This window comes from Giraffa tippelskirchi, chromosome 8 (assembly GCF_054371585.1).
Source record: "Giraffa tippelskirchi isolate mGirTip1 chromosome 8, T2T-mGirTip1v1.2.pri, whole genome shotgun sequence".
Classification (NCBI taxonomy): domain Eukaryota; kingdom Metazoa; phylum Chordata; class Mammalia; order Artiodactyla; family Giraffidae; genus Giraffa; species Giraffa tippelskirchi.
This window is the reverse complement of record NC_137282.1, coordinates 132,387,488-132,415,357: the sequence shown is the minus strand read 5'-3', so window position 1 is coordinate 132,415,357 and position 27,870 is coordinate 132,387,488. Positions and strand designations below refer to the sequence as shown.

The 27,870-nt window shown below is 47.5% G+C and overlaps 1 protein-coding gene and 1 long non-coding RNA gene across 42 annotated transcripts in view; one reads left to right on the top strand and one right to left on the bottom strand.

Annotated features, from left to right (window-relative positions):
* The window catches only part of TRERF1 (transcriptional regulating factor 1), a 206,270-nt gene that overhangs the window by 127,942 nt on the left and 50,458 nt on the right, over positions 1–27,870 (top strand). For 39 of the 41 annotated variants that reach the window (XM_081518600.1, XM_081518606.1, XM_081518612.1 and 36 more), the window contains one exon: positions 13,650–13,764. The exons of 1 other annotated variant lie outside the window; for it this stretch is intronic. The gene's annotated coding sequence lies outside the window, so the exon portion shown is untranslated. Of the gene's footprint in view, positions 1–13,649; positions 13,765–22,863; positions 22,924–27,870 lie in introns of all 41 variants that reach the window. One more of the 41 variants, XM_081518615.1, reaches the window with a different exon arrangement.
* LOC145516873 (uncharacterized) overlaps positions 22,379–27,870 on the bottom strand; it is a 28,990-nt gene continuing 23,498 nt past the window's right edge. Inside the window, exons 3-6 of the long non-coding RNA XR_014061828.1 lie at positions 27,041–27,108; positions 23,281–23,462; positions 22,856–23,163; positions 22,379–22,746 (exon numbers count right to left, since the gene is read on the bottom strand). This is a non-coding gene — a long non-coding RNA (uncharacterized LOC145516873). The remainder of the gene's footprint in view (positions 22,747–22,855; positions 23,164–23,280; positions 23,463–27,040; positions 27,109–27,870) is intronic.

Here is a 27,870-nt window from a genome sequence, read left to right as displayed (position 1 = left end):
GCCTGTAGCCTCCATGCCTCCCTGTGATCAACCTCCTCTGTCTTTGTTTCTTGTGTTTTTCCCTCCAGTTGAGGTTGGAGGAAACTTATCCCAGCTCTTTGCCTCCATCCTGGCTCCTGTGTTCTGAGAACTGAGCTTGGCCTCCTCTTTTTTTAATCTCTACACACATACCTGGGACACGCCTGTGATGGACGAGCATGTGTAAGGACCACACTTAGGCAGTCACAGGCACCCATGTGTGTCTGTGTGAACACGAAATCCTTACGGTGACTTGCGAGACCCTATACTGGGCTTCTCAGCCCCAGCACTACTGACATTTGAGCCTAGTAATTCTGTGTTGAGAGAGGTGGTCTTGTGTGTGTTCCAAAATACTTAGCAGCCTCCCTGGCCTCTACTCACCAGATGCCAATAGCACTCCCCTAGTTGTGACAACCAAATATGTCTCCAGATATTGTCAGATCTCCTCTGGAGGATGACAGCACTGTGGGTTGAGGACCCCTACCTACATGACGGGGACCTCCCCTCCCACACCCCTTCTCTGCTCTGTCCTGCTGTGTGCACACTGGTCCCTGCCAAGGGGCCTTGCTTCAGTTGTCCCCATTGAATGCTCAGTGTCCTTCGCTCAGATCCTCGCTGGTCGATCATCTGGGCCTCAGCTCAACTGACACCTCCCCCGGGCCTTTCCTGAGCACAGCCCAGGTGCTCCGTCATGTTTCGGTGAGGACTCTGAGGCACACAGCCTCAGATTTGGAGGGGAGAGATGAAGAGGGGTGGGTGGCAGAGTCAGAAGGTTGCAAAGAAGCCCCTCTCTCCGGCTTATGTAATCACTCTGTGGGGAGAGAGTGCGGTGGGGCTCAGCAAGCGAGTCCCTGGCTGCTTGTCATGTGAAGAAAACTGATGTGAACGACACTTTTCCTCCTCTGCTTCCTGCTCAGCTTTTTTGTTCTTTGTATGGTGAATAATGTAACTGCAGGAGGAGCCTCATCCTTGGAGTTATTTTTACAAGGTCTCCTCTCTGCTGCAGATGACTCAGAGCTGGGGCCTTCTCTTGAACACATTCCTTGGGAAACGCCAGGGAGATGCTGTGCCCTAGGCGAGCAGGGGGCCAGAGAGGGTGTCCTGGCCCCCTGACCCCTCTGGAGCCATGTCCACAGGGGCCGGAAATGGGGGCTGGAAGGAAGGCCTTGCTGAACCACTGCTTCTCTCGGTTTCCCTCTGCCAAGGCCAGCCTTGCCTTTTTCTCACCATCCTTTTCTGCTCCAGCAAAAATGACTAGAACAGCCTGCCAGTCTGGAGAGGAGAGAGGGCACTGACCACCGCCAAGGTTGGCACTGCAGGCTGCAGGTAGACCAGGCCCCAGCAGGCTGGTGGCTCTAGTGTAAAGGCATGCAAACCACCTGGAAAGCGGTCACAAGGCCCCGAGGGAAAAGGAGAGCAACCTGTTCTCACGTCTCCAACCACTCCTGGCACCAAGACCCAGGGAATGTGTGTTGAATAAAGAAACTAATGAAAGGGAAGCACCTTTTCACATGTAAAGCTGAACCACCTGAGCATGTGTCCAGCCCAGAGCCGTGTGCCATGGAGCATGGTGGGTTGTGCCCCTGGTCCAGAGGGTGCCCGTGCCCAGACCTCGGCACGTGGACCAGAAGCTGTCATCGCTCTTGACTCGGGCATCATCTGACTCGACCCCTCGTAACCACTCCAAGGAGCAGGGGTGTCGTTTCCTTTTTCAGAGGATCAGGGAGGTGGATGGCATGCCCAGCGCTGTGCAGTTAGTAACCAGCACAGCTGCATTCCTCTGCCCTAAGTCTGCCCACTCTGTGGCTTTTTCCCTGACCCTGTGATGCTGTGGAACTTCAGAAACCCCAGAAATAGAGGCTCCCCTGCTTTCGGGAAACACTCCACACCCTGCTTCCATCACAGCTGCAATGCCCTCCTTCAGGAGAACCGGTCCTCTCCCTTCTGTTCTGCCTGTAGTAGAACGGCGGGTTCTCAACCACCTGCTACCCAACAACCCTTGGAAGAATTAGGATGTGAAGGCCCCTCTCAGTCACCTCTGCTCTGACGGTTCTGGAGAAAGGGACTGATTGGGGAATACACCCTCTTTTCCTCCTGCTAATATGCCCTAGCCCCCAAGTCCCTTTCTTACTGTCTTCTCCCAGATCATACAATCCCCAACTGAAAACCCAGGTGGATAGAAAAAGTTTCTAGTTGATCATTTGGAACTCAGAATGCATTTCCCCACAGATGTAGCTTGAACATGATGCTGTCATATCTGAGATAGAGTATTAATAGCATCAGCCAAGTAGAGAGCTGGCGTTAATATTAATGATTTCATTAATTGTGTGTGCTCAGTTGCTCCGTTGTGTCTGACTCTGCAACCCTGTGGACTGTAGCCTGCCGGGCTCCTCTGTCCATGAAATTTTCCAGGCAAGAATACTGAAATGGGTTATCATTTCCTACTCCAGGGGATCTTCTCAACCCAGGGATCAAAGCCGAGTCTCTTGTGTCTCCTGCATTGGCAGGCAGGTTCTTTAACGCTAGTGCCACCTTTCATTAATCAATTAACCAATAATAATTCATCACCATCTCTTGCCTGGAAGACTGTAGCAGCCTTGTCACAGGTCTGGTCTCTTCCACTCTTATTTTCCTATAGTGTATTCTCTATGTGGAAAACTAATCAAACCCCACCTCGCCTGTGCCCAGAGAGGTCCAGTGGGCTCCTAGCCTCATGTCCTGGCTCCCACCTGCCTCGCTGACCTCACCCGCCAAACTTTTCCAGCTCCAACAAGTTCATTTCACCAAGGGACTCAGGAGCTGCTGATCCCTGTGCCTGGAACTCTCGTCCCGCCTCGAATTACCAGGTACAGTCTTAGTTCGTTCAGATCTCTGTCAGATGTCACCTTTTCAGGCGCCCCAGGACACTTCAGATAGATGACCTCAGATACCCATCCCCATCACTCCTCTGCCCCCCTCTCCTTCGAAGCACTGATCACATCCATTTCACTGCTGGTGTATGTGTTTACTTGGGTCCTGTTGGGCTCCTCCACTAGAATGCCAGCTCCACAAGGGCAAGGACCTGGTTCATTTTATTGGCTGCTCTGCTTCTAGCACCAGAGAAGTACCTGACACTTGATGTGTGATCAGAAAATACCTTTATGTAAATAAGTGGATAAACAAATGAACGAATGCTATGTCTGCATCTGGCAAATAGACAGATTGCGCCTTCTTGTGGAATTTATCAGGCATTCCAAACATCAAAGATGAGTGTCTTCCTTTCCCAGCCCTTGGGATTTGAAGTGTAGGGATTTTGTTTTAGTAACGAGTTTGTCGATTATTCTGGAAAGTAGGACTCCTTACTCTGCATTCTTGGAGAAAATAGATACTCTTCTCGGGTTCTGAATTTGGCAAAGGAGGGGGGCGAACACTTTGGTGTCGTGAGTCTCCTGCCTCCAGTTTTACTGAGAATGGCCATGCTTTATTTATTTATTTATTTATTTATTTATTTTTGGTTGTGCTGGTGCTTCGTTGCTGTGCCCAAGCTCTAGAGCCCAGGCACCCTAGTTATCGTGTGCGGGCTTGGTTGCCCCAAGGCATGTGGAATCTTCCTGGACTGGGGACCAAACCTGTGTCCCCTGCATTGGCAGGCGGATTCTTAACCACTGGACCACCAGGAAGTGCCAAGCACATATTTTTGATTACTCTAGAGTGAGGTTTCTCACCTTGACACTACTGACACTGTGGACCAGATGATTCTTTGTTGTACTATCCTGTGCCCTGTAGGATGTAGGATGTTTAAGAGCATCCCTGGCCTCAACCCGTATGTTGCCAGTAGAACCACCAGCTGTGACAACCTAATTATGTCTGCAGACATTGCCATTCCCTTGAGGGGCAAAACCTTCCCAGGTTGCAAACTACTACTCTACCATGTGCTGAAAGCTCCGCCCCCAAGAAGGAATTATCCAGCCCAGATGTCAGTGGTGCCAGGTTCAGGATACCCTGCTCAGCGCAGCACTGATGGAGATGTTCTATTTTGGGCTGCCCAGAGGTAACCACTGGCCACATGTGGCCATGGAGCACTTCAATGTGGCTGGCACAACCAAAGAACTGAGTTTTTAAAGTTTATTTCATTTTAGTTAATTTTCATTTCAGTAACCGCTTCAGTAGTAGTGGCTACCATCCTGGATAGTACAGCTCTAGAGAAAGCTGTGTGGCTCACACTTTAGTGTCACACGAGTCATCTGGGGAGAGCAGAGTCTGATTCAGCAAAGCTGGGGTGAAGACTGAGAGTCTGCATTTCTAGTAAATTCCCAGGAGATGCCAACCACAGTTTTAGTAAGATGAACTAAGTCTCTAACCTGAAGAGTATGTAAACACAGAAATGCATGTCTGCCACCTGGAAGGGGTTGTTAAAAGACACAGTGGTATAGTTTAAGTGATGGGAAAAATATAGTCTGTCAGACAGATATTGGTGTGAATCTGCTGTTACTCAGCTGTGCTCCCTGGACAACTTACTTAACTTCTCTGAGCCTCTGTTTCCTCATCTATAAAACGAAACAGTGACCATTCCCACTTTGCAATGTGATTCTGAGATACTCTACTTGAGAGCACCAAGCCCAGTGTCTGCCTGGTCCATACTGGGCCCTCGGGAAATAACAGCAGGTATTACTGATCCATAAAGAAAAGGCATCAATTGGACCTAGAGAGTGTCATACCCAGTGAAGGTAGTCAGATAGAGAAGGAGAAATATCCAACCACATCCCTATGTGTGGAATCGAAAAAGAAAAGATACAAATGAACTTATTTACAAAATAGAAACAGACTCACGACCTTAGAGAAGAACTTGCGCTTGCCAGGTGGGAAGGATGGGAGTAAGGGATGGTCAGGGAGTTTGGGATCGACCTGTACATGCTGCTATATTTAAAATGGATAACTTACAAAGACATACTGTATAGCACAGAGAACTCTGCTCCATGTTATGTGGCCGCCTGGATGGGAGGGGAGTTTGGGGGAGAATGGATACATGTATATGTATGGCTGAGTCCCTTTGCTGTCCGCCTGAAACGATCACTACATTGTTAATTGGCTATACTCCAGTATACAATTTAAAACATTTTTTTAAAAAGGCACAATTTGCACACATCAGCCCTGACGTTCAGGCCATGCCTGAGATACCCCCCCACACACCCATCAGAAACGCTCAGATGTTCTTTGGAAAAGCAAGTCCCTGGGCCCAGCCCACAGCTGCTGAGTCAGAGCCTCTTGTGGTGGGGCCCTGGAAGCTTAGTTTATTGTTGTTTTTAATCGAGGTAAAATTCACATAGCATAAAATTAACCGTTGACCCTTTTAAAGTATAGAGGTCACTGGCATTTCGTGCATTCTCAGTGTTGTGCAGCCATCATCTCTGTCTGGTTCCAGAGCATTTTCATCACCCCACAGGGTAACCCCATACCCCTTAAGCAGCCACCCCTCATTCTCCCCCCAGCCCCAGCCCCTGAAAACCATTGGTCTGCTTTCTGTCTCCATGGACTCACCGGTGGGTATTTCGGATAAAATGAGCCATTCAATATGTGATCTTTCGTGTCTCTTTTCCCTTAATGTTTTCAAGAGTCATTCATGTTGGAGCATGTATCAGAACTTCGTTCTTTTGATGGCTGGATAATATTCCATTGTATGTAGGTATCAGATTTATCTGTTAGTCAGTTGATGGAGCATTTGGGTTATTTCCATTTTTGTGGCTGTTGTGAAAAGAACAGAGCTGCTTTGAACATTCGTGAATGAGTTTTTGTTTGAGTACTTGTTTTCAGCTCTTTGGGGTTTATACCTAGGAGCAGTATTACTGGGTCATTGGTAACTCTGTGTTTAAGGTTTTGAGGAACTGCTGCACTATTTTCTAGGACAGCTTGCACCATTCCTGCCGGAAATGCTGAAGGGTTCCAGTTTCTCCACATCCTCATTGACACTTGTTGTTGTTATTGCCAACCTAGTGAGTACAAAGTGAAGCTTTGTTCTTAACTTCTCCAGGTGGTCCCTGTGGGCCCTCGAGCCATATTCAGGAGAGCTCGTGCTACAGCGGGTTAAGTGATGGTCCAGTTCTCAAGGGCCGTGGGATTTGGGATTTAGTCAAACAGTGGTTCTGTTGGGCTGGTGAAACCTAGCAGAGAATTGGCGTTGTTCCTGTGTGTATGATTAAGAGGTTTGATTTTTTTCACTCATCTTGCTGTCTTAGTCCATTTGGGCTGCCACAAAATACCACAGAGAGTGGCATATAAACAACAGAGGCTTATTTCACACGATTCTGGAGGCTGGAAGTCCAAGATCAAGGTGCCAGCATGGCCACCTTCTGTGAGGGCCCACGTCCTTGTGTGTTGCCAGGGCCTTCTCGCCATGTCCTCACGTGGCAGGAGGAATGAGGGAGCTCGTGGGGTCTCTTTGATAAGGGCACTAATCCCATTCATGAGCCCCCCACCCATCCTCACGACCTAAACACCTCCCAGAGCCACCACCTACCAATCTTAACCAATTTGGGGGTTAAGATTTCAACATAAGTATTTGGGAATGGGGGAAGTATAGAACATTTAGCACGTAGCACTTGCTCTTTCCTCTTTAGTAAGGGGAGCCAAGTGAATAGGGGTGGCTTGCTCTCAGCTTGCCCCGGAAAGGCCAGATCAGTGCAGATGGCCCGCCTGCACCCCGGGTGAGGTCCCCCACCCCTGTGTCCCATGGGCGAGTTTCAGCAAAGCACCTCAACCTGCAGCTTGGGGCTTGGCCTGGAGGGCCTGTCCTGGCACGAACTGGCTTTGACTTCTTCTGTTTTAATAAAATGTCCTGTGAAGTTTTGCATTCTACTGCATAGTATAGCTGGACCTGAATTGATTTTTAAAATTAGGGGGTACCACCCCAGATAGTTATCCTGTATCTCAGGAACATGTCAGGTTAATCCCGCGGCTCTGAGGATGAAGGTGATAAACTGGGGTTAGTGGGCAGAGGCGTGTCGGGGCGGGAGCTGCAGCGGGAGCGCTTTGTGAAAGGAATAGTATTCCTCTCTAACAATGAGGATTTTGTTTCCCTCTTCCGGAATTTCCTCAAATTTAATCTCTACGGTGGAAAACAACATTTAAACGATACATTTATCCACAAGGAAAGGGAGCAAGGTCCTACTGTTACTCCCTGGGCCACTTCAAGACAGCTCTAGGGCAGAGGTCCAGCACCCACGGCCTCCTTAGGTCAGCGGTTCTCAGCCTTTGCCACCTTCTGGCAAACTTGAAGCACTGTTGTCTAATGGGTTTTGGTGAAACCCAAGTATCTGTGTTTTTTTAAAGCTCCCTCAGGTGGTTTTGATGTGCAGACAGGACTGAGAACTGCTGTGCTCACCCATGGGACATGATGGTGCAAAAAGCAGACGCTTGCCCGTGCCCTTGGAGAGATTACTGTCTTGACTGGGGAGGCCCATTCCTTAATCACATAATTAATTAATTGCAACTGTGATAAGTGCTGTTACAATACTTGCTTTTCTGGAGACTCAAAGAAGTCTCACTGAAGCTGTACTCTGAAAGCTAACTAGACATTAATGAGCAGGGAGCTAGGAGAAGAGCATCCTATTGAAATGGACCAGCATGTGCAGAGGCCCTGGGGTAGGAAAGAGCTTGGCGTGTATGAAAACCTGAAAGACAAGCTGGATGGAGTTGTGAGCAAGGGGATAGGAATCCTGAGGGGGTTGGAGAGTGGATGGAGGCCTGCCATCCATTGTCAATCTACTGTGAGTCCTCTGATACACTCTCAGTGTTTGAGCTGCTACATGGTCCAGCTTCTGTGTTCTGGAATAACCAAGAGCATGAAGGCCTGATAAAGTGGCCACATGTCTCTCATAATGGTCTGGGCAGTAACCTCTTCTTCTAGTCCTGTGAATTATTCTTTCCTCAACCTCCATGGAGGTAGGAGTGAGGCATCAATAGAGGAGGAAAGCTGTCTGGAGAGAGAATGGGAATTTTCACTGCCTCAGAGAAGCTTCTAGGCCTCCCTGGCTGTGGATGGGATGTGTCCCACTTGAAAATTAGATCTTCTACAATGTCACCATTGTAGAAGACAATGCAGGAGAACTCATTGACAGGATGTGTGGCCCTCAAGCGAATGGAGTCTAAGATTTCTCACTGCATTGATTACTCTCCACCCTGTTTCTTAGATGTTCTTATATTAAATCTACAGATTGAATTCCTCCTCTTTCTCCTCAATTTCTTTCTCCTCCCCCCTCCTCCTGGTTTCCTCTTTTAAAAATCTGTGTCAATTTCTGATTTCTTGTGGGTGGCATGGAGGGAATTCTTTACACTTCATTAGGCCCTGCTTCCCATTTCAGAAGCTCCACAGTTATCTCCTCTGTCCTCTCCCCTCTCCCAGCTACACCCTGCTCTTGGCCCAGGGGGATGGGAGTGGTTCTTTTCAACTGCTTTATGGCTGATGGGGACCCTTCCTCTTTGATTTGAGCCTCTTGATAGCCATTTAAAGTGTTCATGTCTCGTATTAGATTTTTCCCTCACAAGACTCTTAAATATTCATTCTCTCCATCACTCTAACAACAGAGTGGTCAGTAAGGCAACGTTAGTCACCACTGCGTGCAGAAGGGAAGCTGAAGCCCTGACAGCCGTGTGAGGGCAAGGGGAATAGTCGGACCTTGCTTGATGGCTGGCTGCCTGTTGGTCCCTGGAAAGTCACAGAGCCTTCCTGGGCTGCATACTCACTGGTCGTGGGAAAAGAGCTAAGATTTCCATTCCTGTAAGGTGGTGCAGTGCTAAAGAGGAAGGGCTTCCCAGCTTCCCGTTCTGGCTCCAACGCTCAGGTCTGGGACAAATCTGGGATGAACCAGCAGGCCTCCGCCTCCTCACCTGTGACCGAGTGGTACAGCAGTGACCCCGCAGGAGTGTTTTCAATATTCGGGCACGTCCGGGAAGGCCCAGCACCAGGCCTGCCAGGTGTCCAGGCCTGCAGGGTGTGGTAGTTGTTCCATCTCCTCTACCTTCTGGAACTTGGCTGTTTGTCAGAGGGAACCTCAGCTGTGAGTGGTGGAGCTGGAACTGGAATCCGAGTCTGCTGGCTGCTGGCCCACAGCCCCTTGGGTGGAGCCCTCTGTAAGTCCCATCCCGAGAAGGTGGACCTGGGACCGACAAGCTGTGACTCAGTGACGGTCAGCCCTCGTGCAGTGGGACTGCCCTCTGGGAACTCTGAGCAGAGCGGTAGGGAACCCGTGAGGGCAAAAGAAACTGAGTCATGGGAACCCTGCGCTCTTGCAAAGCTGCCCTGAAGCCCCCATTGTTGTTATTGTTGTTGAGTCGCTAAGTCGTGTGTCTGAATCTTTGCAACACCTTGGACTGCAGCCTGCCAGGTTTCCCTGTCCTTCACTATCTTCCAGAGTTTGCTCAGATTCACGTCCATTGAGTCGGTGATGCTGTCTAACCATCTCGTCCTCTGCCACCTTCTTTTCCTTTTGCCTTCAGTCTTTCCCAGCATCAGGATCTTTTCCAATGAGTCAGCTCTTCGCATCAGGTGGCCAGAGTGTTGGAGCTTCCACTTCAGCAACAATCCTTCTATGAATATTCAGAGTTGATTTGCTTTAGGAGTGACTGGTTTGATCTCTTTGCGGTCCAAGGGACTCCCAAGCGTCTTCTCCAGTACCACAGTTTGAAAGCATCAATTCTCTGGTGCTCAGTCTTCTTTATGCCCCAACTCCAAAATCAAGGCAGGTGGTGACTGTAGCCAGGAAATTAAAAGATGTTTGCTTTTTGGAAGAAAAGCTGTGACCAACCTAAACAGCATATTAAAAAGCAGAGACGTTACTTTGCTGACAAAGGTCCATATAGTCAAAGCTATGGGTTTTCCTGTAGTCATGTATGGATGTGAGAGTTGGAGCATAAAGAAACCTGAGTGCCGAAGAACTGATGCGTTTGAACTGTGGTGTTGGAAAAGACTTGCGAGTTCCTTGAACTGCAAGGAGATCAAACCAGTCAATCCTAAAGGAAATCAGTCCTGAATATTCATTGGAAGGACTGATGCTGAAGCTGAAGCTACAATACTTTGGCCACCCGATATGAAGAAGTAACTCATTGGAAAAGACCCCAGTGCTGGGAAAGATTGAAGGCAGGAGGAGAAGCGGACGATAGAGGATGAGATGGTTGGATGGCATCACTGACTCGATGGACATGAGCTTGAGCAAGCTCCAGGAGTTGGTGATGGACAGGGAAGCCTGGCGTGCTGCAGTCCATGGGGTCACAAAGAGTCAGACACAACTGGGATTGATCTACTACTACTCACATCCATACATGACTACTGGAAAAACCATAGCTTTGACTATACGGACCTTTGTTGGCAAAATGATGTCTCTGCTTTTTAGCCCCCATACCACCTGGGAAATGGTGTTATGGCTTCCTGTTGATTTCCATGCTGAGAGAGGAGCCGAACTGTCTTCACTCACTGGTGTATGATAGTAATACTGCCACTTATCTAGGGCCGGTTGGGAACCAGGAAATGTGCTCAGTGCGAGACCTACACTCTTGCTGATCTCCCAGCAAAAAAGGCACTGCTAACTCCATTTTGTGGAAGGTTCAAGCCAGTGAGGGGCAGGGCCAGATTTGAACCCAGGTCTGCTTGGCCCCGGGCTTCCCTGATAGCTCAGCTGGTAAAGAATCCACCTGCAATGCAGAAGACCCTGGCTCGATTCTTGGGTCAGGAAGATCCGCTGGAGAAAGGGATAGGCTACCTGCTCCAGTATTCTGACCTGGAGAATTCCATGGACTACAGTCCATGGGGTCACAAAGAGTCAGACACAACTGAGCGACTGAACTGAAATGAACTGCTTGGCCCCAAAGCTCGTGCTCTCTGCATGAAAGTGACCTTCCATATAGTAGCATTCACCACTCGGCTAAGAATGTTCATTCACATCCCAAAACCCACACCCACTATCTGCCTCTGTCAGCACTGACCAACTAATTTTCACCAGTGGTGAAATTGGATTTGGCCAAGTTACCACTGTTGAAGAGAAAAACTGGTGAATCCCAAAACTTGCTGTAAATTGAGAGGGTGGGCATGGTGGCCCCTGTGTTGGATGCCTTGTGCCAGCTTAGGAAGAAGGAAAATTAACAGACACACATCTATCTTTCTTTCCTGGCTTGCCCTAGGTAACTTCTTGGACACTTTTGGAAAAACCTGCACATCCATAATGCATGCCCTGAAAACCACAGCAGTGGAAGTGTGGAGTGAGGTCAAGAACCAATTCAATCTCCATTAAGAGCCTCCTTTCATAGCTAAAACATGCCGTGCTCTTTCTGTCACAGGATCTTGGCAGAGGCTGTTCATCCTGCCTACAGCACCTTTTCTTTCTGTCTTTTCCCTCCTGCTTTCCCTATTTTGCTTCACTAATTTATTCTTAGGGCTCAGATTAAAGATTAATTCTTTGCAAATGCACCACTGACCCTTTTCCGTGCTAGATCTGCCTCTGATATATACTGTTATGGCAGTCATCATGTTTTCTTCAGAGCACACTGCTATTATAGTTCATTCTGATGTTTTGATGTTGGTTCCCCCACTAGAGGATAAGTTCCATGAAGCCAGGGACGACATCAGTCTCAACTGTTGTATGCCTAGTGCTTTTTACTTGCCTGCTCTGTACCAGGCACTCAGTCAACAATGGATAGACCACTGGATGGTTGGATAGATGGACGGAACTAGTTAACTTCATTTCCTTTCCCTTAATTCCAGCCAATATACTCTTCTTACAGGCAAGGGAGATTGGGATCGCCTGTTTATATGTCTCCCTTGTGTCTCTTTGAAGAAGAACCCATTTTGAGAACATTAGAATGTAACCCAGCACCTGATATATAAAAGTTGGTGGTGTGGTTGTTTAAGCTAATCTTGCCTTTGAAACTGGATCCAAGGGCTTCTGCTCCTGTGGGGGAGCTTGGAGAGTTATTCTCCCATGTTGAGAGTAAGGATGGCACACTTCATGGAACATGGAGGGGGGGGTCCATCCCTGCTTCTCAGCTCATGCTCCGGTTTAGCTTCTTGGTAAGGTCTGCTGTGGAAGTTGCCAGTTACTCTGTTGACTTATTTATACGTAAATAGTTATTCCCATAACCTTCTCTTCGCCAACGTTCAGAGATAATGATAGACGATCTTTATAGCATCACAGACGTCACTTCAAAAGCATTCTCTTACTATAGGAATGTTTATGATGTGCTTATCGCTAGAATTTCATGAGCAACAAACTCCCAAATTGCAGATGATTTAGCATTTGAAGCAGGGAGTGAGAGTGTATATGTATATGCATTGAAAAAAAAAGACTTTGAAAAGGGAAGTTTTTCTTCTGCAGAGATATCTTCTTCTAAAGTTTAAAATAAGAACTACTTAAAAGCTGCAAGTTTAGAGGAATGAGCACTTTCTCTTAAGCATTCAAATGGGGGAAAATGACTTGTAATCTCTCCCTCAAGTATTAAGGCAATAGGCATTTAAAGGCTTTTTTGGGAGCTGGCTGTCACAGACAAAAGATTTCTCAATTTAAACAAAAAAAAAAATCATTTTTATAGCGTTAAATAGTAGGAATGAGCAGCAGCAGCCCTCTTGACATTTTGGAAATGATTTATTTTCTGAAACATCTCAGTCCATTTTAATAGATGACGCTTTGTTCTTCCCATTCTGGGTGGTTGCTTTGGCTGGAGTTGCCATAGTTATGCTTAGAAGTTCAAGGTAGAGCAGGACAGGGCTCCAGGCACAACTTCTGACCAGGTTCCCATGAACCCAGTGAGTTGGTGCCACCACCTCTGAAAAAACACCCCAACGCCACATTTTCCCAACATCTATGCCATAACTCTTGCTTCTTGGAGAGAGACTCTCTGACCAATCTGAACTGTAGTCTAGAGGGTAGGTTTGACATCTTTTTATTTCTAGCCGCTCTCTCTCAACCAAGAGCTCAGCCAGCTGTCTTAGGAAAGTCGCAGTTTGTGTAAACGTTTCCTATAGTGGTGTTTCTCAGCCGTGGTATGTGGAATGGTGCTGGTCTGCAAACTGTTGGCCAGATCACTACAGAAATTGAGAGTAAGCCCTGAGATGCTTCCATGCCGATTTGACTGAGTAAGCTGTTGAATCATTAGAAGAAGGCTTGTACTTTATATGAATATCTTTGTCACTTCATTTTTTACCCCTTCCTTTATCTTATATTTTATAAATGTATTCATCTGTGATGGATTGGAAATTAAAACAAAGAACTGGTCCTTCATCACAAATAACTTTGAGAAGCCCTGTACTGTAGCGCTTGTAAGTTGTCTCTGCTCCCTGTGGGACAGGTAGGCTGTTGAATGAATTTGGGGAAATCGCAGCACTTACCAAATTATGTTGTAATGAAACACGTGTACGTCTCTCTCTGGCTTGCTAAGCTGTTGTTGCTTGAGAGCAGGGACTGCGTCTACTTCATCTTTGTAGCCTCGTTCCTTAGATCCCTGCCTGGCACACTGGAGGGCGTGGGAAACATCCATCCCATGCATGTCTACTCCCCAGTGACATGAAAGTGGGTGAGCTCCCTCGGCTTCTGGATAGTGTCCTCGGCACGCTGGTGATGGAGAGCTGGGAACGAGCGATGGAGTGACTTTTTCTTCTCTTTTTCCCACAGCACCAGGCCTCCTCTCCCCACCTGCCCAGCAGCATGAGAGCAGCATGACTGGCCGGCCGCAGGAGAAGCCCCCAGAGCCAGGCTCCCATCTCAGCCATCTGCTGCAGAAGTCAAGGTAAGCTTGTTCCCCTGCTCCTGGAAGGTGTGGGCATTTTTCATTTGAACTGATTTGCTATGATTTTGTAACCACTTGCCATGTACTGGAAAAATAGTGTTTTCTGGGATGTGGGTAGACTGAAAAGGTGCATGTTAGCCTAATGGGGCAAAATGTCTTTGTTTTGGTTAATGGAGAAGCTAGTGATGAAGCAGAAAGGACACGGAATTGAGTTTCTGGGGACTGAAGCTGTCATTATTCTTCCACCACCTTCTGAAGCTGGGACCTTGGACAGGTCTTTTAGGGATCAGGTATATTGGGCTTCCCTGGTGGCTCCGTGGTAAAGAATCTGCCTGCTAATAGAGGAGACTCAAGTTCGATCCCTGGGTCAGGAAGATCCCCTGGAGGAGAGCATAACAACCCACTCTAGTATTCTTGCCTGGGAAATCCCATGGACAGAGGAGCCTGGTGGCTACAGCCTATGGGATCACAGGAGTTGGATATGACTGAGTGACTAAACAACAATAGCATGCAGGACTCTGGGGGTGAAGGAATCTCTGGAATAGGGTAGAATTGGGTGGATGGCCTGGGACTCACAGAATACCCTAGACGGAGTCTCCTTTCTCATGCAGGGTCATAAGGGGCCTTAGAAGGATCAACCAGGCCAGTTCTTGGCCAGTGTTGAACAGTGAATTGTTAGAAAATTCCTACTAATATTGGGACAAATACTTCCTCTCTGCAATTTCTGTCTTTTCTCCTCTGCTCTGCCACGTGGAGCCACAATGACTGGGCTTTCAAAGACTCTTCCACATGACCCTGTTTGAATTTGATGATGACTGTCATGACTCTGCTTTTCTTGAAGAGAAAATTCTCTCTGGAGACTGATGCCACTCACCTTGTTCTCTTGTCCTCTCCATGTTAGAAGGGGCTTCATCACCTCCAGTTTGGTCCTGCCAGTTGCCCACCTGACCTGTACCTTCCTCAACACAGACTCCATTCACCATTCATTCTTCAGGACATATTAAGTTCCCCCTTTGTGACAGTCACTGTACTAGACCCTGGAGATACATCAGTGAACAAAAAAGACAGGGTCTTTGTCTTTTTTAAGACAAAACAGGTATAGATCCTTGGAAAGATTTTGAAATAAGCACTGAACCATTTCTGTATGCTCCTTTTAAATATATATATATATTTTTTTTAGAGATTTATTTTTTTATTTTTTTTTATTTTTTTATTTTTTGCTTTCCATAGCAATTTAATACAGTCACTACAATATCTTACATTAATATCAACAATGGTTAGAACTGTAATCATTTGCATTCTTTAACATGTCTTTATAATTAGTACATACAGTATTTGAAAACAATAGTATTTGGTATCTAAATGAATAAACTGAAATTGGTCCAGGAGTTAAGAATTAGACGACCTGAATATTTTATGTTTTCAAATTTTTTCTTAAATGTTTCGTGAGTGCTTGAAAAAGTGTGTGCTCTCTAATTATTAGATATTTAATAGTTTCCTGTATATGATCATTAAAATAATACAGTACACTGTGCTATTCAAATTATGTATATTATGTCCTTTTCTGGTTTTATCTGTCTTTCAATTATTGAGAGACCTGTTAAAAATCTCCTGTTGGATTTGTCCATTTCTCCTTGTACTGCCAAAATATTTGCTTTGTATATTTTAGGGCAGTGCTGTTTGACACATAGATACTTAGAACAGGTATATCTAACTGATGAATCGGGATTCATTTCTACCATCTTTATATACTTTCAGTTTTTTCTACTGTTGCTTTTTGATAGAGATTTTTTCCTTCCTCATTCCATCTTCTGTCTTCTTATTTGGAAGTTATGTGCTCCCTGTCTGTTCTTTCAGTGTTTATCCCATCTATTTTAATAGGCACACTTAACAAAGTATAAAATGAAACAATGTCTTTGCCTTCCTGCCCCAAAATTCGAGAATCATAAACTGATTTAATTCTAACCACCGCTTCTTCTGACTTATGTACAATTGTTATCCTGTGTTTTCTTTCTATTTTCCCCCTACAAGTTAGACATCCTTGTTTTATACATGTTTGTATAGATTTATTCATATTCTTTTCTCACCATTCTTTCATGAGATCATTTTCCTTCTGCCTAAAATAAATCCATTTGAATTATCTTTTAGTGAGAATCTATTGGTAGTAAACTTTCAAGTTGTTGTTTTTTGCTTTGTTTCGGCTTGGTTTTTGTTGACTTGAAACTGTCTTTATTTTGCTCTCAGTTTTGAGAGGTAACTTTATTGGAATATATTCTCTTCTGTCACTGAAACCCTTATTCCACTACCTCTGGCTCTCAATGTTACTGAGAAGTTGGCTGTCAGTCTAATTACTGTTCCTTGATAAGTGACCTGGCATTTTTCGCTCGTTAATGTTAAAGATGTTGCTATTCTCTCTGCTGCTTCTTTCTTATGTAATTAGGTCTCAGTTTCTCTGTCTTTATTCTGGATTTCATTGAGATTTCTAATGCTAAAGATGGGTGACTTTCAACAATTGTGGAAAATTCTCACTCTTCATTCTTTGAATATTGCCTCTTTTCCATTCTCTCTGATACTTCTGTTTGGAACTCCAGTTAGGCCTATGGTGGGCTTTCTCATTCTGTTCGCTGTATCTCTCAGCCTCTACTCCATGCTTTTTACCTCTTTGTCCCTCTGTGCTGAACTCTCAATAATGTCTTCAAACGTGCCTTCCATTTAATTTATTCTGTGTCTCAAATGCTCTTTAATCCATACATTGAAAATTTTCCATTCAGCTTCTTTATTTATCATGTCTATTCGTTCTGGTCCATTATTTTTTAAGTATTTGTTTATTTGGCTGTATCAGATGTTAGTTGTGGCACATGTGCTTCTCTCTAGCTGTGGTGCACAGGTTCGGTAGTTGTGGCTCAGGGGCTTAGTTATCCTAAAGCGTGTGACCAGGGGTCAAACTCATGTCCCCTGCATTGGAAGGCAGGTTCTTAATCAGTGGACCACCAGGGAAGTCACCTGGTCCATTCTTTTTTAAATCTATTTGGTGAGTTTATGACCTCTCGTTTCTTGCTTATATTTACAGACGTCTTTCTTTCTTTACTACACTGAAGTTCCTATTTAGACATGGCAGAACTTCATGTCTGGTAACTGCAGAATCTGATCTCTCGGCAGGTCCGGTTCTGCTGGCCAGCACTCATAGTGCCAAGTTCCCTTGTTGTTGTTAGTTTCTCTGAGCTCTTCATTTTCCTTAGATATCTACCTTTGAGAAGTATTTGAGGGATGGGTTGAAGTTGATTTTTCCAGAGAGGTTTTGCATTAACTTCTGCTGGTTGTCTTGGGGGCACTCCCAAATAAAAAATCACTTTAAATTCATTTTCTACCCAGAACTTGAATTCAGACTGCAAACCTGTATGAGGTCCAGCCTATGAGTTCAGATTTCTACCCAACCCAAGGTCAGCTTTCCTTGTGCTCTCCTTTTGGGTTGTGGGTCTATTTCTTATTCATTGAAGGTGAGAGCCTTTTGGAGTCCCAATTTTATGTAGGAGCTGAGATATTTCTCCTGTTTCCTGAGCCATGTGCAGTTCTCATGGGAAACTTAGAATCCATAGGATGTGGCAAGAACCCATAGGGCAAAAGCCAGCTTTGCTGTTCTCTTACATCCTAAGGTTCCTGCTTTTGGTTTTGGTCTTTGAAGAATCCTTCCAGTTTTACCAGTTTAGTAGCGTGTTTACAATTTTTATATTTTAAATTTTAAATAGTACATTAGTTGTTTCCGTTGGGAAGGTCAAGTAGGGTGTCTGGTGGGCCATATTGCCGGAAGGTCTGTCTTCTTCCTTCTCCACTATAGCCTGTGGGGCAAGAATTGCTATTCCTTGTTCACAGAAGGCTCAGAAAGGACGTGTAACTGGCTGCAGGCACACAGGGCTAGCTGGTGAGGGACTCGGAAAGGGTATATCCCTCCCCACCCCCCTTTCCTACCTTTTCTCTCCCCAAAATAACTGTTGACCATTTTTCCGGATTAGCCTTATGCTCTCAAAGGATACAAGTTCCTACCAGAATGCTTTAAATAGCTGAGCAGCTTTGTAAAATTTGTTTATGAATCTACTGTTTATCTTCCTCGAGAGAGGAAATGGCTTCTGCATTTTTGGTGGCTTGTTTCTCCCGTGGTCACCAGCAACCTTCCTGCTTCGTTCCCATTGGCAAAGGCCTCCTAGACCCACAGCCAGGTCCCATGTGCACCTCGTCTAGACCTCAGCTTCCTCTCATCCGTGCGCTCCCTCTCCTTCTCCTTGCGTCTTCCCTCCCCTGTGCCTCTTTCCCACAACCCCATCCCCATCCTTCCTGCTCTTAGTTTTCCTGTCTTCTCTTTGCGTGCCTTTCATCAGAGGGAAGACCACAGAGCGGGGTGCTTAGACTTTATGGGCTTGAACCCAGCTCTGCCACGCCCTAGCTTCACCTCTCAGCACTTCAGTTTCTTCATCTGCAACATGGGGACCACAGACAGAGCGGTTCAGGGACTAAATGAGATGACATGTGTATGCAGAGCTCGTAACAAGAGCTTACAGTATATCCCAGGCACTCAGTCCATGCTGATCAGTATCATTGTGACTGAGAAGAGACCCCTTCAGGGCTCACGCTCTTGTTCAGTGATGCTTTCGTGTTGGCAAAGTTGGTTTATGAAATGGGATGGAAATGGAAGCAGAAATTTAGGGTCAATGTAGGATTCCCAACCTCACTGGGGTATGTTTTTTTTAAAAAAAATTATAATCTGAGGGAAAACAAAACACATTGGTCTGGCCAGTGTTTGCATCAGCTATAAACCATGGGTTCTAGAAATGGTCGTTTCTAGAAATGGAACACCTCAGCATCTTGGCCATCCCTCCAAGTTGTTTTCTCTGTCATGGAACCATGAGGGGGCTGGAGTCTCGTGACACCGCTTGCTGGGAAATTTTCCCTTGTGGAGCCCCAGTCCCTCAGTCAGTGGATGGCACACCCACTCTGCTAGACATCTGTCCAGAAGGGGCAGGATGGGTAGTCTTCACTGTTCATTTTACGTCCATCCTTACAGCTTACATGACTACTTTTTATTTCACACTCCCTTTTCATAAGTCAGTGACTTTATATTACGCTTAGATTTGTGTCACTTCCTGATTCGGTATCTATCGAGCAACAGTGTTTTAGCACCTGCTATTTGTAGTAACTCTGGGGTTTGTACAATGGGCAAATGTTACGAAAAATGCACAGAGTTGCTTGAGACCCAAAAACTACTCTGAGAAATAGTCTATTCATTTAAAAGACTGTATGACCCAAAAAATACATAAAGGAAAAAACGCCTTCCAAAGATTAAGTGCCAGATATTCAGAGTAGGTTTTCAAGGGGGACAACACTGTGTCCTTGACTGGGCAGGGAAGGCTTTCTGGGGAATGCTAGGGAGAAGATTGGAGCTGGCCCCTGGGGAGAGGTAGGGTGACGTGGCTGGAAAAGGAGCCGTGTACGTGGTGGATGTAGAAGTTGTGTGAGCTGAGGTTTAGAGATGGGCATTCCCTGGAACCAGTGAGGCCCAGTGCACTGCTTCTAGCCCCGGAGATGGCCTCTGTGGCCCCTCTTAGAAAGCCACATCCATTAGCCTATCAAGCCTCCCTGACAAGTCCTGGAATTAATGTTTGACAGTGTTTCACCCAGTTTCCTGTGTTTAATCACTCATGGCCAGTGAACATGATGGTCTTGAATGGATATGCATTTGCCTTTTTGCCTCTCTATAAAGGCTACCAACTCACTTTTGTAAAACAGGGATTGGTGACTTTAAAAATTCAGTCTCTGAGGATCAAAACATTATTTGGAGTCAACTGCTTGTCTTCTTTCTCTGAGTATGGCTCAAATATCTAGGAGGGTAGGGGTTTCTAGGTGCCTGAGCATTGATGTTGTTGCACTCGGGAGGGGGGCTGGCTCCCAAGAAGATGTCCACTGACATTCTCGACCTAGCTGAGGGGCCAGGCCAACCCCACCCCATCCCCACCCAGCCTACAAACCTCAAAGTTTATTAACAGCCTCTCTCCAGATAATGATTCATGCTTCCTGTCCCTCCTCCGTTTTAGTTACTCAGGGCTGTGAGCCAAGATTGATTATTTACACCATCCAACTGGCCTTGCCCATGGGGAGCTCAACTGGTAGATTAAATACTCTTCATTGGTTGACTTCTTCTTGTCTGCAGAATCCATACAGTCAGACCAGGGTTTGTGCTCGACGCAGATGTGGAAACCCTTTCCAGAACCAGGAAGTCGGGACACATCACGTACGGGAGTATGTGAGGAGTTTGGGGGCCGAGGTTATTGTGGGTAGAGAGGCAGGAGGCGCCCCAGGCACAGGACGCATATGCTGCCATGGCCTCATAAAAGCCAATGGAAATGGGTTCTCGGTTGAGTCTGTAAGTGCCTCTATGGAGACTGACCATCCTCTCCTCTCTGTTGGGTGGTCTTGGTTCTAAAACTATTTTAGTAATCTTTATTATACTGGTCATATAGATTATTCTACTTTTTAATACTTATGTTATTCTATTTTTCCTCTTTTGGCTGTGCCTCATGGCATGTGGGATCTTTGTTCCCCGACCAGGGATTAAACCCATGCCCCCTACAGTGGAAACACAGAGTCTTAACCACTGGACCACCAGGGAAGTCCCTAGATTATTCTATTTAAAAAAAAGTAAAACACTCTAGCTGGAGCTTCAGTCTGCTCTGATAACCTCCCCCACTCACTCACTTTCCTTTTCCAAAATACAGCAGAACTGAGACAGGCAACCAGGTGTCCTGACTCTTACTGCTCCCTGCCCACCCAGGGAGCCAGAGTTTTTAAGGATCAAGTGTCAGTGGTAGAAAACCCTGCTGCTTCAATATTCTGCCTCAAGGTTGCTGGGTGTCCCCGAGACAGGCAGGGTCTGGAAGGTTCCCCCAGCTGAGCCCTTCCTTGCTGGTCGCAGGCAGTGGGAGCTTCTTGCAGCCCGTCAGGTCCAGCCTCTTCATTCTGCAGAAGCTGAGTCTGAGATGCAGGGAGGGGAAGTCATTTGCCCAACAAGGTCACAGGGCCAGTCTCCTTTTCTGTTTGGCCCGGGTTATCTTTATATTGGGTTTGCATTTCCTGAATACGAAGCAACTGGGTGGGGGGTGGGGGCGGAGGGCAGGGGAAGTGGGCTTAGAAGAACCCCTTCTGAGAATGTTTAAATTTCCTGTGAGTGTCCCATGAAGAGGCAGATAATCTGTGTGCACATGATCTAGAGGAGGGGGGAGGCTTGGTTCCGGTCCAGAAGACGGAGAGTGGAGGGAGAAGGAGGAGGACTAGCCGGAGAGACAGAGAGGCTTGCTGCTCTCATCGGTGGAATAGAAATAAACGGGGTTTGTTCCTCTGCACTTCCATGATGCCTTCTTGTTTATGTTTTGGGGAACACTCAAGTCACGCGGAGGCTCTTGTTGGTCGTGTGTGGTTCCGAGGGCTTCTTGGGCCGACGACCAGAGGCCTCCGCTTTCTGCCTCAAGTTGGCTTCTTCCTGGCAAGTGCGATCTTTTGGAACTCTCTTCCTCCTTTGGAGCTTCCATAGTTTAGTTCAAAACTCACAGAAAAACAACAGGTCTAGGAGTGTTCCCCAAATGTCAAGGGTTGGCCTCGTTTTCCCCCTAACTTCTGGGAGGCTGGCATGGACTCTGAGGGACGTGGAGCTTCCACTAGAAAGGGTCTTGTTCACCCATCACATTAGGGGGCAGATGTGGGCATCAAAGCCTGCTTGCGTGGGCTGGCCCTGCCAGATGGCGTGTCCCACGTCCCTTAAAGGGGGCCGTGGTTTGAGAGGCCAGGAGGCTGTAACTTCAAGTAAGGAAACATCAGATATGGACATAGTTACTGCCAATTTCCTGGAATCTGAGAGCTGGAGCCCTCCTTGAAACAGGAAAGGAAGTAGATTATCTCCTTATTAGGCATGGTGGAGGGAATGAAATGTCTCTTTCCGGGTAACTGGGGCGTCACCCCTTTCAGCTTCTTGCTTTAATGATAACCACTAATATCCCTAAGCCTGAGGTGGCCACTCAAGAATTACCCCTCTTTCCTTCTCCTGGAGTCTGAGCAGCCTGCGAGCCAGATCCCAGAGAGCAGAGCACCCTCTTAGTTACTGGTAGCCTTGCTGGAGAGCTCGGCCTGACCCACGGCCACACTGAGTCCCTCTTGGGCACCGCCGAGTCGCACTGACCCGTGGAGATCTGCAGGCCTCTCTCGCAGGGACCCACCTGCCCCAGAAGCATCTTTCATCAGTGAGCAAATCATGTGGCCCTGTGCGCCCCCTGCTTCTTCCTCCGCCTGGTGAACAGTGTGCTAAGTGGATGTAAGCCTTTCCACGGCGACTCTGGATCTTCCCTGGGGATAAAGGTGCATGTTCTCAGATGTGGTGGTACTTTCAGGAGGGTGTCAGGGGAAGAGAGGTTACCTGTCACTACACCGGAGGGGCCTACCAGGCTGTGGTTTTTCTCTCTTCCTTGCTGCGTCCACGTCTAGCCATTTCTGCCCCTGAGCGCTGTGCTGCTCACTGAAACACAAGGGAAGGCTGAAGGTTGCCCAGGAAACAAATAACTAAACATATTCAATCATCCCTGAGTCACTGAGCCTGATGTAAACTGTACCCAAGTCAAAACAAAACAGCAGAAACCCCACCCAGGCGGTGAGACTTTGTGAGTCCTCCCTGGGCACCATGCACGTCCCAAACCTTCTCCTGTTTAACCTTCACCCAAAACCTGGAGCAACGAGGTGTTGTTATGCCCCTTTGACAGATGTCAAAACTGAGGCCCCAGAAAATCTCAAAGAAGAGATTAGATAGGCCTGCCCAGTTCTCACTTTGCCGTGGAATGTTAACAGTTTGAATTCTGTTCTTCTGACTCCAGAGTCTGGTGCTTTGGGTACCTCTGTAAGGGAAACGCCTGCCACATAATCCATTTTGTTTCTCTCCAGTGAGAAAAGTTCCTGATGAGTTAAAAAAAAAAAAAAAGGTTTCAGAGAACTGAAGCTAGCCCTTTAAACCTAGAAGGAGAAAGAACTTGGGGTGTCAGTTGCATTACATTCTTTCTCATACTTCCATAGCTGTATGCTGGACGGTTGAAGGCTCCCTGAAGCTGATGGCCAGGTCGTGTCTGCACCAAGGTATAAGCCAGCTCTCCTGGGGAGCACTGCAGGGGTCCAGCTAGGGGAGGTAACTTCATGCTACTCCAATTTGTGACAGATGAACAAAGGACACCACATGGTATCAGAGGACACCTCCTCCTGGCATCAGCGGGCTAGAGGTTTAACCCCCTGTCGCATGTGTGTGGCCATGGGTACATCATCCCCTGCATGTGAGTTTCCTCATCTCTGAAATGGAGAAAGCAATTCTGAACTCACAGCCTGTGGTGGGGACAAAACAAAATAGTGGATGTCAGTGCTTTGTCCAGTGCTTTCCAGAAGGCTCCTGTTGGCCGTGAGGACAAGCACGCCCTCCCATGAACTCCTCACTGTCCTTACCAGAGACTCCACGTGGGCCAGAGGATTCGTGGCCGTGGACTCAGGGGACAGGTCTGCTCTGAGCTCCACTGACCGCAGGCAGACACACCCACGGCCGCCAGGGCGGGTCAGTCTCTGTGTCAGCCCTGACCTCCTCCGTCCCAGGGCTGTTGGAGAGATGGAGCCACAAGCTTGTCACTGTTCTGTTCAGAAAAAGGCAAGAGAAATAAAAGAAAGGGAGGAAGAAAGGAGAATTGATTTTCGGTAACCTGTGGCTTTTTCCCCTTTCTCCCCTCCTTGCTATGACTGGGACTGCCACTTTTTTTTCATTAAAAAAAAAAAAAAAGATGTTCTGGGTGATGGAACATAATATTTAGACATGTTGAACTGACAGCTGATGGGCATGTTGTCAATACATCACCACAAATCATGTGGCCAAGGTTGGTGGGTGGGAGATTTGTGTGTTTGTGTGTTCGTGTGTGTGCACACACATGCTTGAATGATTTTAAGTGATCAGGGAAGGTCCCATGACCCTTATGGAAAGCAGCTCCCATGGAAGGTTAGCCAGGGAGGTGGTTGGCTCTGAGAGTGGAAGTGGGAAGCGGACTTCCATTGTGAATGGAGGGGCTCTTTTCTGTATGAGCCCGCAGAAGTGAAATGTCCCCCCTTCCTCTCTCTTTCCTTCCCTGTCTTGTGTTCTTAGCTCCCAGTGGGTGCCCTGTATTGTGCTGACCCCAGTAGGTGCTCCTTAGAAGAGGTCCCAGTCTGATGGTGGAGGCAGATAAAACAGCTGGAACCAGGGCACTAAGTGGTGTAATCAAGATGCGCAGCCTGAGTCTTGCTGTTCTCAGTTGCCCTCCAGGCATTCTGCCTCCTGTCTCTGTCTTCACTTACCCACTATTGTCAGGGGATTCGCCAGCCTCTCTGAGCCTTGGAGCCCTTGGTCCAGCTGCCTCTGTGACAGCTCCTGTCATGGGTCTCAGAGTGAAAGCGCTTTCGCGGTGCTCCATCTTCACAGATGCAGATCTAGGCGTCATCTTGACACTCACTTCTCCCACACACCTGTGCCCATCTCATCACTAAGTCCAGTCAGGTTCACCCCCAGATGCCCCTCCATCACCACCCACATCAGAGCTGCCTGGCCTGGACCATCACTAAGCTGAGGACCCCCCACATCCATCCAGTATCATCACTCACCCTCCTGCAGCCCGTTATTCTGACGAGGGGTCCACAAATTATGGCCCATGGGCCAATCCAGCTGCTGCCTGATTGTGTACAGCCCATGAGCTAGAAATGTTTTGTCCATTTGGTGATTTGATGATATGGGACACTGACTTTGAACCCAATTAAACAAAATGTTATCCCTCCAAAAAATAATTCCATTCTCCTCATTAGATCTACATTATAGAAAATTGTACTCAATTACTCTTATATTTTGAATTTCCTCAAGAAGTTTGTAGAAATTTGTTTTTCCTCTTATTATATAAATGTCTACATCATAACCTCAATTTTGCCTTCTGGCTGTGAAGCCTAAAATATATACTGTCTAACGCTTTACAGAAAAGGTTTGCTGATCTCTCTTCCATCCCATGGCCTTTGCTTAATGGAAATCTGATCAGTGACACATGTTTGTACACGCGCGCGCACACACACACACACACACACTACTCAAAACACTTTGCTTGTTCCTCAGTTGCTCTTGATGTAAAGATAAAACTCCTAACCTTTAAGAACCTTGGGTGGTCTAGCCCCTGCCCCCCTCTCCAGTTTCATCACCATGCTCCTGTTCTGGCCACTCTGGCCTTCTTTCTGCTCTTGTGTCCACAGCGTTCCCACCTGCCACAGGGCCTTTGCCTGTGCTGTCCTTGACTTTGTCTGGGAGGCAGCTTTCCACGCTCTGTTTTTCCTGTTACATCCTTCTCATCCTGCAGGTGGCTGTATCACTGAGTTACACAGAGGATTCTCCCCTGACCTTCTGCTGAGGTCACAGCCTCAGACTTGGATCTGTCATTGTCTGACACTCCCCCATCCCTAGATGGCAAGCCCCTGACACCGCATCTTGCACCCCCCTCACTGTGTCCACTGTGCCTGGTACATAGCGGGACCTCAGTAAAAACTTCATTTCATTGAATGTCTGAGAATCAAGGAAGGTGTCATAAAAGATAGGTTTGAACAGGAACAACTTGTAGGTTGAGAAGTAGGAGAAAGAGGAAAAGGGGATTTCAGGCAGAGGGACCAGTATTCTGGAGACTCTGTGTGGCTCCATATAGAGGGTTCGAGACATGTATGGGTGAGGCAAATCATTGAAAGAGGAGGTGAGGCCAAATCTTGGGGGGCCCTCTGCTGGGCTGAGCTCTATGGATGCTTCTCCTCTGGACAGAGGGCGCATTGGTGGTTTGAAGCAGAGAGGTGTTGTGGACAGTGGGCTAGAGGGGGTAGGGCTAGAGCGGATGAGGCCAGCTATAAAGGACTGTTCTGTGGATTGGGACAGCGGGGATAACAGAAGAAGGTGGTCAGGGAATGTTATGGGGGAGAGGCCAACCGGAATTGATAACCAATTGGAAGGAGGGGAGGTGAGCTCTTAGGGTCCCATGTTTCTGATCCAGGCCCGTCCAGTATTTAAGATGAGTGGAGAGAGAGTTGTTGGGGTGCAGGTGGAGGGTGGACATTTGTGTGAGGGTCAGGAAGTGGCAATGGCAACCCACTCCAGTACTCTTGCCTGGAAAATCCCATGGACAGAGGAGCCTGGTAGGCTACAGTCCATGGGGTCTTGAAGAGTTGGACACGACTGAGCGACTTCACTTTCACTTTTCCCTTTCATGCATTGGAGAAGGAAATGGCAACCCACTCCAGTGTTCTTGCCTGGAGAATCCCGGGGACGGGGGAGCCTGGTGGGCTGCCGTCTGTGGGGTCGCACAGAGTCGGACACGACTGACACAACTTAGCAGCAGTGGCAGCAGGAAGTGGAGGTGGTGAATACCTACAGCCCCCTGTTCTCTGTGAAGTGGGGTTAGGGTCATCTGCTGAGACAAAAAGCTTTTGAGGTTCGGGTCATAGGCTTTGGCTTCTTCTCCCTTTTGCAAGCAGAGGGTGCCATGTCCCCTCTAAACTGTTGAGGGGTTCAGCTCAGCCAGGAGCAGCTGGGGATTCAGGCTGGGGATTTCTGTCTAACCCCTTAGGGGGTTAAACAGGCACTCAAGGAGATAAGAGACCCGTCTTTCCTCACCCATTTCCTGAAACGTGATGTCTAGATGTCAGCTTTGTCAGAAATCCTGCTGTGAAAGCCTTTGGAAAAAAGAGTTGCGCTCATCTCTGAAAGTGTTCACCAAGGCCCTGCCCTACCCACCTCTGCTCTGAGCACCACGGGGAACCCAGCTCTTGGCCCCCAGAGGGTCTGCACCTAACCTGAAGACATGTAACTAACACATGAAATGCATAGAGATGTAACTCCCGGCAGTCCAGTGGTTTGGACTCGGCACTTTCAGTGCTGTGGGCCCGGGTTCAATCCCTGATTGGGGAACTAAGGTCTCGCAAGCTGTGCAACGTGGCCAGCAGCAGAAGAAATGCAGAGAGAACACTGCAGGAAGGTGTCATTCAGCAACATCATGAGTTTCTGTAGCATATTAAAGTTCCCAAGACACTTTCACACGCAGGCAAAGGGGTCTTTAACCAACTCCTACCTCACAACCTTCATCCACAGCTCCCCAGACACCCACACACATAGCACCCACTCCCTCAAATGAGGTCGGGAGCCGAGCAAGCACCAAGCGCGTTCCCAAACCTTCTCGTGCTCAGGGTCCTTGTTCCTGTGGGCGCATCAGTTAATCCAGTGTGATGTAAGTCGATGACCTGTGGATGCAAAAGAGAAGGGAAGTTTGACAAGCTTGTTGACTGCTTTCCCTCAAAATTGAGTGGGTCGGCTTTGGGTCAAACACTGCTCATACCATCATGGAGAAGCAAGGGAGAGATGTAAAAGCAGAGGTATTAAGACAGCTCTGCTTCTGTAGAACTTAGAGTCTAGCAATGGTGGAGAAATAGAACACCCAAGCTTCTGCTCTGGTTCTCGTCTGAGAACTGACCTGGAGGAGTGACATGTGTCTGGGCCTATAGACCTTTGCCCAGGGCTTGGTGCTCACTTTCCCCGAGGCCCCCAGGCTCTGGGAACCCCATGCCTGCCTTCTTGTTTCAGCTGCTGGGGACCCTGGTGGATGCATCACTTCGGCCCTCTGATTTTAGAGCAGCCAAGGGAAGTTATTTTTTGCTATTTATTTATTTATTCAGCTGCGTCAGTTCTTTGTTGCATCCTGCAGGATCTTTCGTTGTGGCTCGCAAGCTCTCTTGTTGTGGCACTCGGGCTCAGTTGCCCTGCAGCATCCACAATCTTAGTTCCCTGACCAGGGATCAGGTTGCATTGTAAGGCGGGTTCTTAACCACTGGACCACCAGGGAAGTCCCAAGGAAAGTTATTTTGGCAAGGAATGGAGGCAGTGAGGTAATGAGAGCCAGTGACCAAGGGGACATCGGTCTTGAGCGAGTCCAGACAGGCTTGGGAGCTTCCCAGGAGGGTCGGAAGGATTACCAGAGGAGGGGGCAAACCTCACAAAGGGTAGGA